This window comes from Jatropha curcas, chromosome 8, assembly GCF_041381405.1.
Source record: "Jatropha curcas cultivar XTBG-Jc1 chromosome 8, XTBG_Jcur_1.0, whole genome shotgun sequence".
NCBI classification, from domain to species: Eukaryota; Viridiplantae; Streptophyta; class Magnoliopsida; order Malpighiales; family Euphorbiaceae; genus Jatropha; species Jatropha curcas.
Window position 1 is genome coordinate 16,000,304 of NC_143158.1, and position 14,470 is coordinate 16,014,773.

The following is a 14,470-nucleotide window of genomic DNA, read 5'->3' on the forward strand; positions in this document are numbered from 1 at the left end:
CCAAAAAATAATGACGTGGATGCATTTATGCGATTGTAGAATTATTAAGAGTAGAAGAGAAATATACATGAAGTGCTAACATTAAATAGGCAGAGTTTTGTTTACATACCTGATTTAATCGACGACCGCTTCTTAACTCCCGATTAAGCTCCTCGCTTAGGAAATATTAATTAATTTTAATTTGTTTAATTTTAATGTCCAAATATCACAATAAAAATGCAATAAAAAATTAAATTAAATGCAAAAAGCGGTAAAGAAAACGCAAGGAGCGTGAGAGGGAGAAGGATTCGTCCGTCAAAACGGACAAGGTGTGTCCAAAAATGAAGAGGTAAGTGGCTATTTATAGGCCAAAAACGGGCCTAGGGCGGCAGCTGCCGCCGGCGCCGGCGGCAGGTGCCGCCGCGGCGGGCGGCAGGTGGCTGGCGGCAGGTGCCGCCCATGCTGGGCGGCAGGTGCCGCCTGACAGGGCGGCAACTGCCGCCAAGGCGGTGGGGCGGCAGGTGCCGCCGAGGCTGGGCGGCAGGTGCCGCCTGACAGGGCGGCAGCTGCCGCCCAGGCGGTGGGGCGGCAAGTGCCGCCGAGGCTGGGCGGCAGGTGCCGCCTGACAGGGCGGCTGCTGTCGCCCAGGCGGTGGGGCGGCTGCTGCCGCCGTGACCGGCGGCCGGCGCCGTCGTGTCCGGTGGTGGCCACCTTGTCTCGCTTCGGGAACTTTTTTAGGAGTTTCCGACCTCCGAAAATCATTCCGGGACCGGTTCTGCGATCCTCGTGAAATTCCGGACGTTTCAAGTACCATATTGACATATTTCCAGTAAATGTCCAAAATGGCCTCCGGTCCGGCCGGACTGTTTGCACAGTTGCTGCAGTAAAGTCAAAGTTACTGTAGCAAAGTCAAACTAATTGGCATGGCACTGTAGCAGCGTGTTTTCCTCCATTTAAAGAGTTTCACATGCCACCAACAACATGAGAAGCCTCAAAATTTGAGTATTCACAGTTGCCCCCCACTGGCTATCATAAAAATGATTTATGAGAGCCAGTGGTTGTCTGATGGAGCAAATTTTGAAGGCGAAAACTCGGACCTTGGGCCAAATTGGGATTGTGGGGCCTTAGGCTGAGTTGTGAACTTTCGGACCCTAGGCCGAGTTTTGAATTTCGGGCCTTAGGCCGAATTGTGAATTTTCAGGCCTCTGCGGCCGAATGTGATTCTTCGGACCTCTGGGGCTTAAATGTGATTTTTCGGGCCTCTGTGGCCTGAAATTTGATTTGTCGGGCCTCTGGGGCCTGATTATGATTTTTCGGGCCTCTGTGGCCTGAATTGTGATTTTTCGGGCCTCTGTGGCCTGATTGTGATTTTTCGGGCCTCTGTGGCCTGAATGTGATTTTTCGGGCCTCTGTGGCCTGAATGTGATTTTTCGGGCCTCTGGGGCCTGAATTGTGATTTTTCGGGCCTCTGGGGCCTGATTGTGATTGTTGGGCCTCTGCGGCCGAACGTGATTTTTATTTTATTATTATTATTATTATTTTTTTTATTTTTATGAAATGATCAAATGCATGGAATTATATTTGCAACTTAAAGATGTTTTAGCCTCTTTGAGGAGTTAAAAAGAAATTTTGCCTCTTAGAGGACTTGAAAAGATGTTTTGCCTTTTAAAGGGCTCGAAAAGAGATTTGTTTTATTTTTGTGTTTTTTTTTTTTTTCTTTGAGAACCAAGGGTCCACCTAAAGTCGAAATGATCAAATGGCTTGGTTTTGGATGAAGAATGGTTGGCTATTGGTTAGGGTTTCACCCTAGGTTTTATGTAAAAAGAGGTCGACGGTAGTTGGGTTTCACCCTGGGTTGTGTATGTTAACACTTGCCCCTGAATCCGACCTGGAGGATTTCGCCCCCTGTTTGATGCCTTTATTAGCTGAAATAGAATTTCTTCTTAATGAAAGACTAGAAATTCCGTGATTACTTCTGTGATGGGAGAATGGTGAAGGTTCTTATCACTTCTTGCCCCCAGAATGGTGCTGACCATGGAATACTTCAAAACATTGGTGTTGTACTTGTCCAATCGATTGAGGAATCAAAGAGAACAAAGTCACTTATATGACTCGAGGAAACAGACAATGTTGATGACATCGCTCGTCTGAAAGGATCGAAGAAACGATGGTCCGAGTGGAGACGAGGTATTAAAGAATTACCTCTCAACGATTATGTTTGACATTTTTAGGGTTGTTTTGGAAACCCCGGGGATTGACATTTTCCTCTCTTTTTTTTTTTTTTTTTTTTTTTTTTTTTTTTTTTTTTTTTCGAGGAATGACTCAAAGAGTGACGCTTTCAAGATGAACTTTTGAGAATGACTCAATTTTTTGTGACTCCTTGTGGAATGACCACTAGCGATGGAGACTTGATTTTAGAGACTCGATTTAGAGACTCAAATTTTTCTTGTAGTGAATTTTGACTCGAAGGAACTTAGTGTTCATCCTACAAAAATGGACTCTCTAAAAGAATGAAAGCACTTTTCTTTTTTTTTTTTTTTTTTTTTTTTACCTAGTAGCCACCCTTTCGGGTTTTCAACTCTAGCAGGCTCTTTGCCCTAACTTTTGCCTAGACCGCCCTTTCGGGTTTTCAGCCTAGCGGGCTCAATTCTTGCCTGAAGCCGCCCTTTCGGGTTTTCAACTCCAGCTTTTATTTTTCTTTTCTTCTCTTTTTTTTTATATATTTTTTTATATTGGCAAAGAGAAAATGCTTTTTATGATGCAAACTTATGTTTGTGACCGCGCCTTTGTGGCTGCCTACGTATCTCCAAGAACTCTTCGGGGGATGGGGAGAATCAGGTCTTTCGTAGTTCCTTTCGGGATGCGGACTTCGTGCTCGGCTTGGTGCGGAATTCATCTCCGGCTTGATTTCTTCGCGGGATTTCTTCCCGACTTGATGTCTTTGCGAGATTCCTTCCCAGCTGGACGTCTTTGCAGGATTTCCTTCCAGACTTGATGTTGATGCAGAATTCATTTCTGTCTTGATTTCTTCGCAGGATTCTTTCCTGGCTTGGTGCAGAATTTATTTCCGACTTGGTGCGGAATGACTTGCTGTTGGGGCAAAATTTAATTCCGACTTGATGCTGATTGTGGAATTCATTTCCGATCTGATTGTTGATGCAGAATTCATTTCTGACTTGATTTCTTCGCGGGATTCCTTCCCGGCTTGATGTCTTTGCGGGATTCCTTCCCGGCTGGATGTGGATGCAGAATTCATTTCTGACTTGATTTCTTTGCGGGATTCCTTCCCGGCTTGATGTCTTTGCGGGATTCCTTCCCGACCTTCCCGGCTTGATGTCTTTGCGGGATTCCTTCCCGACTTGATGTTGATGCAGAATTCATTTCTGGCTTGATGTCTTTGCAGGATTCCTTCCCGACCGGATGTCTTTGCGGGATTCCTTCCCGACTTGATGTCTTTGCGGGATTCCTTCCCGACTTGATGTCTTTGCGGGATTCCTTCCCAATTTGATGTTGATGCAGAATTCATTTCTGACTTGATTTCTTCGCGGGTTACCTTCCCGGCTTGATGTCTTTGCGGGATTCCTTCCCGATTTGATGTCTTTACGGGATTCATTCCTGACTTTGATGATGTTGAATCAACTTATTGACTCGAGCTCGCATGATAGTGATGACCCTAGGCGAATCTGGCTGTGTTGTTGTAGCGGTTTTACCACTGGTTGACTGAAATATGACTTGTATTCATCACAAAGAGTTTTGAATACCCACATTGTGGTGGTAACTTGAGTGGCTTGAGTGTTGAAGAAGCTTTTATGCTTTGAGTTTATGGCTTCGCCATGTTTGAATTCTTGAGGTTAATTCGATTCATTTTCTTGAACTTCATCTTCCTCTGAATTTGAAACTTATTTCCTCAATGGTTCTCCTCTCCATAAGGAATTTTGAGGAGACTCTTCCTTTTTCTTGTTTTGAGAAATGATCCTTGTTCATAAGGACATTTGTATTTGTGCCATTTTTGGTGCTTGATTTTCAAGGTGTTTGTTGTCATCCAATTTGTGGAAATGACTACTTTTAACTTGCTTTTTCAAAATGTGAGCAGCCGCTTGGTCTTTGTCCTTATGGCTGAAATGATTTGTCATCTACCCTTGATGGGCTTGAATTTAACGGAGAGCTTGCAGTTGACCTGTTTTTGACAACTTGATTTCCTGTAACTTTGTCTTTGATCTTTTTCTTTGGTTCAGAAGTTCCTTTTGACTCATTTTTTTTTTTCGCTTGCTTAGAAGCAGCCTCTCCATAAAGAATTTCGAGGCAACTTGATTCTGAGATGACTTGAGTAGTGTATGGATAACATTGCGACTTCGTGCAGACCCAACCCAATTCCAAACATAACTTCTTTATTCTGTCGCTTTCAAACTCAGAATTCAGACACCTCTCTGTCGGAGCATCTTCCATTCTTGGGTTTTCGGAGAAACCATTCTGGCCCTAACCCCTTCAATCGGCTTTGTCTCGGTACTATTTGAAGTCTTGCGTACCCTTTGCTGGATCCTTTCCATGATTACCCTTCAAAACTTCCCCTTTGATGGTGCTTCTTAAGATGCCCCCAGCTTTGATTGATGCAGAGCAAATGAATGGATGAATGCATTTTTCTTTGCCAATTTTTATTATCTTTTTTTTTTATCATCATTTTTTTTTTATTATTATTTTTTGATTTTTTTTCTTTTGTGCTTTCACAGGAAAAGATAGAGAGAGAGTATAAACATGATTGGAACGTAAACTGATCCCTTTTTATTGATAAGACAAAATTTGTGTACAAAAGACACTTAGATTTACAAATTTGAATTGAATGAAAACTTGAATGGAAATGAAAATGAAAAGAAAAAAGAAACTAGGCCCTAAAAGATAGACTCTAGGTGGACTATGATGGACTAGGATCGGATTGACTGTAGTGACTTTGTTCTTCTTGATGCTTCAATCAATCAGACATGTTGTTGTTGGTCTTGAACAATTCTTTTGTTCTTTTAGAGGTTTGATCTCAACCTTTTCAGACACAAACTTCATTCATTTCTAAGAAAAGTTCGAAAGGATCGAACGATTCTTGTTTAGCAATTTTTTTTTGCATTAATCCCATGGTTAGGCAAGGGATTGGTTGTTATTCAGCTTGCTCTTGGGGATAATAGACCCATTGTCAACCAGGTCTTGTAGACGGTTTTTCAAAGTCCAGCATGATTCGGTCTTATGCCCATGTCCTTGATGGTACTCACAGTATTCATTGGCTTTGAAATTCCGGGGCAGGGGGTTTGGTAATGGCCTTGCTTCTAAGGGCTTCAGTAAATTTGCTTTCATTGCTTCTCGGAATACCAAAAGGATTGGCATGCCGAGATCAGTATATTGCCTCCTTGGCTGATTGTTTCCCAAATTCCCAACACGTAAAGGATTCGTGGGGATTATACTGGCTATTTCATTTGTCTCACTAGACCCAGCATGATTCTGCTTCTTGTATGAGTCTTCTTTGAGCTTACCCAACTGGATTAAATCTTCCACCTTAGTTGCAGTCGCAATGAGCGATTGGAACGTAGGCAAGTACTGTGTTTGAAGCTGTGACTGGTAGACAGGCAGTAAATTCTTGATTATTATGTCAACTTGTTCCTGTTCAGAGGGTCGGTTGATCATTTGAGCAGCTTTGGCTCTCCACCTCGAAAGGAACGCGGAGAAGGGCTCATTGTTCTTTTGTTTAGTGGTTTCCAGCTCCCTCCGGGTAACATCCACTTCGATATTATAATGGTACTGCATGTTGAAAGCATTGCATATGTCCTCCCAATTCTTCATTTTGGAACGATCCGAGCTTACAAACCATCTTAATGCAGCACCAGTCAAAGATTGTTGAAACAACTGAGCAAGGAGCTCGCTGTTCAGGCCAAAGGGGTTGAGGGCACCCACATACATTTTCAGGTGCGTTTTGGGACAAGTGGTTCCGTCAAACTTATCCATGTTGGGCATTTTGAATTTTGTTGGCAGTCTCGCTTCGGGGAACAAAGACAAGGAGTCCATGTCCACCACTTCCTTATGTGTCTTGAGGGCAGTAATAGACCTTTCCAACAGTTCTAATTTTTCTCTCATTTTCTGAGCTTCCAGCTCAGAAGCGGTTCCAGAGGGCATATCATCCAAGTTAAGGGTAGGGTTTGTCGGTTCTGCAGCAGGTCCCTGATTGGAGGCAGAAGGTCCACTTCCCCCGGCGGAAGCCCCATTTCCATTACCACCAGCTAGTTCAGCTATTATGGCAGTCCTCTGGGCAGCCAATGCCTCATTCATTCTAGCCTCCATTCTGGCTTCCAGTTGTTCAATGAGGTTTTGGATGTCAGAGAGTGATGCCATTGGTGCAGTCGGGGTTGTTGGACCTGTGGGTGAAAGCTCAGTTGGTGTTTCGAGTACAGGTGGTCTTTGGAGGGGTACCTGAGAAAGGACATAGTCAAAACGATTAGACTATCCTATATAAGGTGTTTCCATATGGTATGTGAGATAGTGTGAGGTAGGGTAGTGTATGGGTAAAGTATTTGGACTTGACCCTTGTGATGTGGGGTGGTATGTTAGGTAGAGTGCTTAGGGCTGGACACCTCGACTTTTCGAAAGGTCCTAAGTTCTCAAAGAAAATTTTTTTTTTGGGCCTTAGGGGCCAAAATGTGAATTTTTGGGCCTTTGAGGCCAAAATGTGAATATTTGGCCCTTTGGGGCCAAGTGGCGAATTTTTGGGCCTTAGAGGCCAAATTGGGAATTTTTAGGCCTTAGGGGCCAAAATGTGAACTTTGAGGCCTTAGGGGCCAAAATGTGAACTTTTGGGCCTTTGGGGCCAAGTGGCAAATTTTTGGGCCTTAGGGGCCGAATTGTGAATTTTTGGGCCTTTGGGGCCAAATTGAGAATTTTTGGGCCTTTGGGGCCAAGTGGCGAATTTTTGGGCCTTAGGGGCCGAATTGTGAATTTTTGGGCCTTTGGGGCCAAATTGAGAATTTTCGGGCCTTCAGGGCCAAATAGAGAATTTTCGGGCCTTCGGGGCCAAATTAGGAATATTTGGGCCTTAGGGGCCGAGATGTGAATTTCTGGGCCTTCGGGGCCAAATCGGGAATTTTTGGGCCTTCGGGGCCAAATCGGGAATTTTTGGGCCTTCGGGGCCAAATTGAGAATTTTCGGGCCTTCGGGGCCGAATTAGGAATTTTCGGGCCTTCGGGGCCAAATTAGGAATTTTTGAGCCTTACGGGCCGAGATTTGAATTTTTGGGCCTTCGGGGCCAAATTGGAAATTTTTTGGGCCTTCGGGGCCAAATCAGAAATTTTCCTTTGGGGCCAAATTAGGAATTTTCGGGCCTTCGGAGCCAAATTAGGAATTTTGGGGCCTTACGGGCCGAGATTTGAATTTTTGGGCCTTCGGGGCCAAATTGGAAATTTTTTGGGCCTTCGGGGCCAAATCGGGAATTTTTGGGCCTTCGGGGCCAAATTGAGAATTTTTGGGGCCTTTGGGGCCAAAATGGGAATTTTTGGGCCTCTGTGGCCAAATTGGAAATTTTGGACTAAAATGTAATTTTCTAGGTCTCAGGGACCAAATGTAATTTTCTAGGTCTCAGGGACCGAAATGTGATTTTTCAGGTCTTAGGGACCAAAATGTGATTTTCCAACTTTGAAATGGAAAAATTTTTTTTTTTTATGCGTGAAGTATGGGATGAATGCGTGAATGCGCACAGCATCACAACATAATTCATTTTTAATGGAATGATTCAGCATCATTGGGTGCATACAGTCCTAAAGGATAGGTTCTATAGGCTATGACACAAATAGAGAATTGGCTTATTAAGGGACCCTTGAACCTTGAGTAAGGATATACCTAACCACATGTGAAACAAAGAGTTTCGCGTGGGTCCAACGGTACGCATACTCATGGGCCACCTCCAAAAAGATTAGAGATGGTTTACGGTAACAGGGAGGACGCTTTGGCTGTCCGTCGGCATAATCAAAGAGACCTGCCGATCAGCGCTACTTGCTATCCAGACTCAGAAGTTTGAACAGAAGAGAAGAAATTCATTTGAAGTTCATTTTTTATGCAATGGAGAAAAAGATTCTCAATCGTGCAAATAAATCAACAAGTTTTAATGTCTTAATTAAATTTTTCAATTAAGTTCAAATTTCTTCATCAAGTATTCTTAAAGAAAGAACACTTGATTCGTGCTAGGATACCCTGCAAAACAAAGCATTGTAAAATAATACCCTAAAGAAGGGCGGATTAGTTTACACAACAATCGTAGTCCACTTTATGCAAAATGATTACATAGTGTCCCCAGCAGAGTCGCCAAACTGTGAACCCCTTCCCCAAAAGCACATAGGCATGTGATGCATATGATGAATGAGAAGAAATGCACGTGATGTGTGTGAGTCGCCACCTTGTTTAATTATTTAAGGGTAAACTAGGAAAAAACCCTGAGTGACTCCAATTTTAATTAACCTAGTTACTAGATTAATTATCCCAATGATTAAGGCACAATCTACGAACCCGAGGTGGATCCCGAGACTATGTCATGTTGATGAACTAACCGATGGATGAATGCTTTGCAAGGTAAGTGATGGATTAATGAAATGTTTATGTGATTTTGACTTGCCACCCGGGGTGAAATCCCGAACGTGCCTACGTACTTCCGTTTGAATGGAAGATCAAAGTCAACGTAGTTCGATAGGCCTTCTTTGAAGGGCTTTGAAGGTGTATGCTTAATGCATGAGTGTGTGTATGCTTTGCGCATGATTTTGTGTATGCTTTGTGCATTTTGTGTGTATGCTTTATGCATGATTTTGTGTATGCTTCGTGCATGATTGTGTGTATGCTTCGTGCATGATTTTGTGTATGCTTCGTGCATGATTGTGTGTATGCTTCGTGCATGATTTTGTGTATGCTTCGTGCATGATTGTGTGCATGCTTCGTGCATGATTTTTGTTTAGGCATTTTGCCAAAAAGTTGATTGATTTGATTTTAGGCATTTGATGCCAAAAATGTTGATTTTGATTGATTTTAAGGCATTTTGCCAAAAAGATTGATTTAGGCAATTAGATTGCCAAAATGATTGATTTTAGGCGATTGTCGCCAAAATGATTGATTTATTTTATGGCGTTTTGCCAAAAATGTTGATTTAAGCGATTTGTCGCTAAAATGGTTGATTTTAGGCCTTTGGCCAAAAATTGGTTCATTTTAAGGCATTTTGCCAAAAATGTCGATTTTATGGCTTTGAGCCGAAAATGTGTTGTTTTAGGCAATTAGTTTGCCAAAATGTGCGATTTAGGCTTTTGTCGCCAAAATGGTTGATTTTAAGGCCTTTGGCCAAAATGTGTTGTTTTAGGCAATTAGTTTGCCAAAATGTGCGATTTAGGCTTTAATGCCACGATTATCGATTAATCGGGCGTTCGAACTTAATCACAATTTACTGTTTAAACATGATTGATTAAAGCTTTTAGCCACAATTATTGATTAATTGGACTTAAGCCGGATTTGTTCGAAATAAGGCGATTGAACCGTAGTTATTAATTAACTAGGCTCTTTAGCCAATATTGTCGGATTTAAGCTTAACTACCACAATTATTAATTAATCGAGCGTTAAGCTTAATCATGTTTGTTTTTATTAAAGCAGTTTATTTACCAAAAAATAATGACGTGGATGCATTTATGCAATTGTAGAATTATTAAGAGTAGAAGAGAAATATACATGAAGTGCTGCTAACATTAAATAGGCAGAGTTTTGTTTACATACCTGATTTAATCGACGACCGCTTCTTAACTCCCGATTAAGCTCCTCGCTTAGGAAATATTAATTAATTTTAATTTGTTTAATTTTAATGTCCAAATATCACAATAAAAATGCAATAAAAAATTAAATTAAATGCAAAAAGCGGTAAAGAAAACGCAAGGAGCGTGAGAGGGAGAAGGATTCGTCCGTCAAAACGGACAAGGTGTGTCCAAAAATGAAGAGGTAAGTGGCTATTTATAGGCCAAAAACGGGCCTAGGGCGGCAGCTGCCGCCGGCGCCGGCGGCAGCTGCCGCCCATGCTGGGCGGCAGGTGCCGCCTGACAGGGCGGCAACTGCCGCCAAGGCGGTGGGGCGGCAGGTGCCGCCTGACAGGGCGGCTGCTGCCGCCCAGGCGGTGGGGCGGCTGCTGCCGCCGTGACCGGCGGCCGGCGCCGTCGTGTCCGGTGGTGGCCACCTTGTCTCGCTTCGGGAGCTTTTTTAGGAGTTTCCGACCTCCAAAAATCATTCCGGGACCGGTTCTGCGATCCTCGTGAAATTCCGGACGTTTCAAGTACCATATTGACATATTTCCAGTAAATGTCCAAAATGGCCTCCGGTCCGGCCGGACTGTTTGCACAGTTGCTGCAGCAAAGTCAAAGTTACTGTAGCAAAGTCAAACTAATTGGCATGGCACTGTAGCAGCGTGTTTTCCTCCATTTAAAGAGTTTCACATGCCACCAACAACATGAGAAGCCTCAAAATTTGAGTATTCACACGCGTATATTGGAAAACGGTTTGTATTGGCCTAATCTATTTAAAGATGCTTTTAACTACGTTCGTCTTTGTGATCATTGTCAAAGGTTAGGTAACATTTCAAAGCGACATGAGATGCCTTTGAATAGCATCCTTGAAGTCGAAATCTTCGATGTTTGGGGTCTGGACTTCATGGGACCTTTTCCACCATCATACTCCAACCAATATATTCTAGTGGTGGTGGACTATGTGTCAAAGTGGGCAGAGGCTGTTGCTCTTCCAAATAATGATGCCAAAAGTGTAATGAATTTTATCAAGAAGAATATTTTCACACGTCATGGCACTCCTAGGGCAATAATCACGGACGGAGGTAAGCACTTTTGCAACAAATATTTAGATTCCCTTCTTGTAAAATATGGTGTTACTCATCGTGTAGGCACTCCATATCATCCTCAAACAAGTGGACAAGTAGAAGTTACCAACAGAGAAATCAAAAAGATCTTGGAAACCACTGTTGGACAATCAAGGAAGGACTGGTCCAAGAAGCTAGACGATGCTCTATGGGCTTACAGAACTGCATTCAAGACACCAATCGGTATGTCTCCATATCGCATGGTTTACGGTAAGGCTTGTCATCTTCCTGTTGAGTTAGAGCATAAGGCATTTTGGGCAATTCAATTTCTTAACTTCAATGCAAAAGAAGCTGGTCAAAAACGATTGCTACAATTGAATATGATGGATGAAATGTGCCTCCATGCTTATGAGAGTGCCAAAATATATAAGGATCGCACCAAACAATGGCACGATAAGCATATTATCATGAGAAATCTAAAAGTAGGCCAACAGGTATTGCTCTATAACTCTAGACTCCGTCTCTTTCCTAGTAAATTGTGCTCCAGATGGTCTGGTCCATTCACAATTAAAGAGATTTTTCCACATGGGGCCATTGAAATAGTGGATGGTAAGTCTAATCGAAGTTTCAAAGTTAATGATCAGCGTTTGAAAGTTTATCAAAATGACAACTTTGATCCTGTAAAGAATACCATCAGTCTCATCTGACCTAAACTAGGCTGAGTGCGTCGAGCTTAAACGACGTTAAACAAAAGCGCTTTTAGGAGACAACCCATGTTATTTTCTTTTTATTTTCTTCCATTTATTTCTCTTATTTCTTTTACAAAATTTCCCAAGTTTTCTCCATGATTATTCTTTTGTTTTAGTCAAAATTTTCAGGATGTAGTTAAAATCCACAGGTCAGCACACCCGTGCCATAATATGACAACTCAGCACACTCAGACCATGACCCAGGACACGCCCGTGTACCTTAGAAGACAAATTTTGCTTGAGAGGCAGAGGAAAGCATGCCCGGACCGTGCATCTCAGCATGCTCGTGTGTCAAGAAAGGAGAAACCACTTTGAGAGTCAGGGACAAGCACGCCCCAGGCATGTCCGATAGCACGCCCGTGCTATCTGAGAGGAAAGTTCTACCTTGCAAGTCAGAGGAAAGCACGCCCCAGGCATGTCCAGTAGCACGCCCGTGCTAGGTACGTTTCGTTTTTTTTCTCTTGCAGGACAGAAGCAAGCACGCCCAAGGCGTGTCCATTAGCACGCCCGTGCCTCATGAAAAGAGAAAACATCTTGAGAATCAGGGACAAGTATGCCCTGACCATGCGAAATAGCACGCCCGTGCTAGGTACGCTTCAATTTTTTCTTTTGCAAGACAGAAGCGATCACGCCCGTGCCCGAACCACCTCCAAGCAAGATTAGAGAGCACGGTCTGGCCATGCCAAGGAGCACGCCCGTGCCACGACCAGACATGCTCATTAAATGGCGCCTCTATTTAAAGTGCATGCCTTAACCGCCCCTTACTTCTCTCTCGCACGCCCTAGCTGTCAACCTCTCTTCTCCCAATTTTCTCTCTTTTTCTCCCTTTTCTCTCAAATCAAACACACACACACCAAATTTTCACACCATTCTCCTTCACCATGCCTCCTCGATACAAGCGTAGCAGACCCGCTTCATCGGTTGCCGCTAGAAAATGGCCAATCGCTCGATCCTCTACTGCCCCTCCACCAGGTCCACCTCCTTCGATGCCGGCTCCTCCTCCATTTGAGATCGCTTCACCCGAGCAACAAGAGAGGTACAATAAACTATACCTTTGCCCTATTTTACCTAATAGATTCATTGATGAAACTGCTTTAGCGCAAGTGGGTCTTCGAGATGCTGTGATAGAACCACTTAGACGTATAGGATGGGGACAGTTTCTTGAAATGAAGGATCCGGTTTATGCGCCTTTAACTTTAGAGTTTTTGAGTTCTTATTCATCTTTTATTCGATTTTTGCCTACCTCTCTCCCGAGCAAAATTCTCTTTAGACTACTTGGTCGAACATTTGAATTATCTGTGAATGAAGTTAGCCATATTTTTGGATTTCCCACTGAAAACGCTCAAATCCAAATAGCTAAGGATTTTCATAACCGTAGTACATGGCAAGATTTGACTGGTGAAATTAATTATAACCCTAGGTATTCAAAGGCATTCAAACTAAGAAATCCTGCCATGAGATACATTCACAAATTCTTATCTAACACTATTTTTGGAAGGAGTGAGAGTGATGGAGTCTTAAGCTTGAATGAACTATACTTTATCTGGGCGATTGAACAGGGAATTTTGCTGAATGTTAGGTATTGGCTCTGCCAAAGATGGGCGAGGGTGGCTAGAGTGGATAAAGGGGCCATCATGATGGGGTGCTTTGTGACCCGCATTGTTAGGTATTTACAAGTCTGGAACCCGGCTAGACTGATCCATGATAGTGTAGGAGGAGGGCGCGGTACCAGATTAGATTTAGATGTCATGATCCACATGAAACTGATTGAGAAGGTCGGAGATGTTTATCGAGTTGTAGGTGCTCGAGAGGACAATGATGAGGATGAGGAAGCCGAGGCCGCAGGTGGTGCTGACATGGAGGAGGATAATCCGCCTCCTTTTGGTTCTTCTTTTGGTGCAGGTACTTCTGGTGCTGGTCCATCCTTCTAAGGAGCGTCAAGCATGTCCAACGACGAAGTCCTTGCGAGGATGATGTCTCGAATGGACATATTTGACACACGCCTTACCGGGATGGAATCTATGATTGCAGACCGATTTCAATCCATCGAGATTATGCACAGGAGCCTCGACTCTCGCATGGATACACTGCAGGGCCAACTCCAGACCGTTATCCAGCTTTTACAGCCACATCCACCCCCACCACCGGAGCCTTGATGGATTTTGACTCTTCATTTGTTTTATATTTTGATTTTGTTCTCATACATTGATTGTTTTGTGCTGAATTTTTATTTTTCTTTTGCTTTTAATTTGACTATTATATCTTTAGTAGCTTTTTCTCTTAATATTTATTTTGGTCTTTTAGTTATGACTTATCCCGACGCCAAGCTCTATTGTATTTTTCAATACAATTTTGGTAATGTTTACCCCACTTTCTTATTTCTTTTCTTCTGTTAATGCAATAAGTTTGGGGAAATCAGTTTATTTTGTACACATTGGGGACAATGTGTTTGATTAAATTGGGGGAAGGAAATTTTAGCTAAAATTTTATTTTTGCTTAACATGGTTGGAATGATTATAAGCAGGCTTGAAGGTTGTCACAATTTAGTAATATGTGATGAATCTAGTTGATTTCTTATTCTAGTATACTTAAGCTCTAAATTTGAAATTTTTGACTTAACATGATTCATTGATTTAACTATTTGTTTCTAAGATTATAAACACTAATTTTTATGAAATTTATGATATATAGGCATGTTTCAATCTAAAGTCATTTAACCTTGGCATTCCTAGAACAAATTAGGATTCCCTTTGAGGCAAAATTTTAAATGCTTACATTTCAGAAGAGATGATTTAGGCATTCTTTGTTGAACTTCATATTTAGCTTAGACCACCTAAGTTAAAAATATGACTTTTGCAACCAATTTTGAAGCCTATAAAATTTTCTTGTTCA